At 46.8% G+C, this 2,796-nt stretch overlaps 1 pseudogene; it reads right to left on the reverse strand.

The window, feature by feature from the left end:
• Nucleotides 1–2,441: 2,441 nt before the first annotated feature.
• LOC134949724 (5S ribosomal RNA) lies at nt 2,442–2,559 on the reverse strand (annotated as a pseudogene).
• Between the last annotated feature and the right edge of the window lie 237 nt (nt 2,560–2,796).

A 2,796-nucleotide genomic window follows, 5' to 3' on the forward strand; every position in this document is an offset into this window, starting at 1 on the left:
GGATGTGCTGTTGTCAGTGAGGCAGGAATGTGCTGCTGTCAGTGAGACAGGGATGGAAAGCTGTCAGTGAGGCAGGAATGTGCTGCTGTCAGTGAGACAGGGATGGAAAGCTGTCAGTGGGGCATGATGTGCTGCTGTCAGTGAGACAGGGATGGAATGCTGTCAGTGGGGCATGATGTGCTGCTGTCAGTGAGACAGGGATGGAATGCTGTCAGTGTGGCATGATTTGCATGATGTGCTGCTGTTAGTGAGGCAGGGATGTGCTGCTCTCATGATTATTGGAGAGAGACAGACAAAAAAAAGACTCATTTTATAAATCATATGGTCAGAGCCGGCACTAGCCAATTTGATGCCCTAGGCACCGCCTCTAGTTCTGCATCTGACACAGCAACACTCAGGCAGTGGGGCCCACTGGGGGGTTACCCTGTTCCCCTGTGGGCCAGTTCAACCTTGCATAATGCCCCACAGTAATGCCAATAATACACATAATTCCACACAGCAACTCACCTTACACATATGCCCCACATTAGTAATGCTAGTAGCTTTTTATTTTATAAAACTTACTTTTGCTTGCTGGCATGCTTGCAGTCAGTGTGTGCGCCCATGCAGCTCCCTAGATCCGTGACTGAGTTATGTGAGATGGGGGTGGCAGGATGGGTGAGTGCTTGCGCTTGCACCCATTAAAGGGGCACCCATACAAGGGATGTGACCTCACAGGGTATGCCATCCTTTGCAAGCCTCATCCTTTATTTTAGCTTGCTGGTTGGACACAGATGGCAGCAAAGTCCAGATACTGCCAAACTTGCTGGTTATGCAAAAAGACCAGTATCAAACATGTAGCAACTGTCCATTCTCTTCACTGTTCAGTGTGTTTGCTGGTGTCTGTTACTCCCGGCAACTGCATGCCCTCTATTTTATACTGCGGAAGCAATATGCTCTTCTCTCCAGTCATAAAAAAATAGCGCAACGCAGCAGTGTATACAAGTACTGATTAAATACATTTAGAAAGTAACAAATAGTTTGCAGACTGTCCCTCCCAGCATGAGATACTGCAGGGACATGCTTGGATGCCCCTAGATATGCTTGGATGCCCTATGCAAATGCCTAGCCTGCCTATAGCTAAGGACGGCTCTGCATATGGTCATAAAGGTAGTGAATAATATGGAATCCAGTTCTGGATCAAAGGAGAAGTAAATTTCTACACAATAAAATGTAGCTTTTAATGTTTACCTTTAAAAGGTGGTCATATAATTAAAAAGGAGAGAACAGGGACAGGGGGTGGTCTTCAGTATGCCGACTGACGGGATCCCGGCGCACAGTATACCGGCGCCGGAATCCCGACCGCCGGCATACCGACACTTATTCTCCCTCGTGGGGGTCCACGACCCCCCTGGAGGGAGAATAAAATAGTGTGGCGCGCTTAGCCCGCCATTTGCGCTCGCCACACTGTCGGTAAGCCGGCGGTCGGGCTCCCGGCGCCGGTATGCTGGTCGCCGGGAGCCCGATCGCCGGCATATCGTAGTGAACCCGGGACAGGAACAGCCCCTGACATGACCTGTGTATACAGGTGTGATGTGTACATACAGGTATAAATTTCACGTGTCAATTAGGTGAAAATATAACAAACAGGAAAATTATATAAAGACTATAACATAATTTAATTACCCACATATCAAAAAAAGGGAGAGTCTCAAGCCCACAGGGTTGCTGATCACCCACCTTATGGTTTCAATCTATATCAAGTGCAATTGACCAAGGAATATGATGTCCACAGATCACACTCTATCTAAATGTTGTAGGTTGAAAAAAGTTGTGTCTGTCAGTGGAAGGATACATGTCATTCCAAATAAATCAAAACATAGCATGGGGTGTTGGACTAGGGAAATATGCCTCTATCGATAGAAATGAAAGATAGTAATAGAAGAGACTAAGGGGGGATTCAGACCTGATCGCTGCTATGCGTTTTAGCACAGTGGGCAATCAGGTAGTAACTGCGCATGCACCGCAATGTGCACACGCGTCGGACAGCAACAACGACCATCGCCAGTCAGCGACGGGATGGTGCAAAAAATCCGATTGCACGGGTGTTCGCAAGGTGGATGACAGGAGGAAGCCGCTTGTGGGTGGTAACTGACCATTTATTGGGAGTGTCCGGAAAAACGCAGGCGTGCCCAAGTGTTTTCAGGGAGGGTGTCTGACATCCTGGGCTGCACAGAGACTGCACAAAGTGGATTTTAGCAGCATACACATGGGATCGCACACTTGCATGGCGACTATCCGAATGCAAGACAGCAAGTTTTGCAGCCCACCGATCAGGTTTGAATCACCCTCTGAGTCACAGGAGCTCCCATGTGCATGGACTCTCTCTTGAGATGGAAAACATTTGTATAGGTTGTGAATTTGCTTTAAACGTTAGCCCCTACGAATCCTGGGGCTGAAGATACCTACAACACCTGGTATTCCCATGTGGTCTCCCACATGGTACTGGCCTGGCCCAACACTTTATCGCTTCCAAGATTAGTCGAGATTGGGAAAATTCAGTGTGGTATGGTTGTAGGATATTGTTACATTCTTTTCTCTTTTGGAATCGTTTATGAGAGTTCACGAATGAGGGCAGTTAATGAAAAGAGAAAAGTGGAAAGAAGATGGGCCCAATAGATGGGTGATGAAAAGTTACCACCCCAGTTTTGTATATATATATATATATATATATATATATTGGAAGAAATAAAGGTGGCACTCACGCAGGTTTTTGCAAAAGTAAAAAAGTCAGTTTTAATTTGCCGACATGTTTCG

This window comes from Pseudophryne corroboree, chromosome 1, assembly GCF_028390025.1.
Source record: "Pseudophryne corroboree isolate aPseCor3 chromosome 1, aPseCor3.hap2, whole genome shotgun sequence".
Taxonomy (NCBI): domain Eukaryota; kingdom Metazoa; phylum Chordata; class Amphibia; order Anura; family Myobatrachidae; genus Pseudophryne; species Pseudophryne corroboree.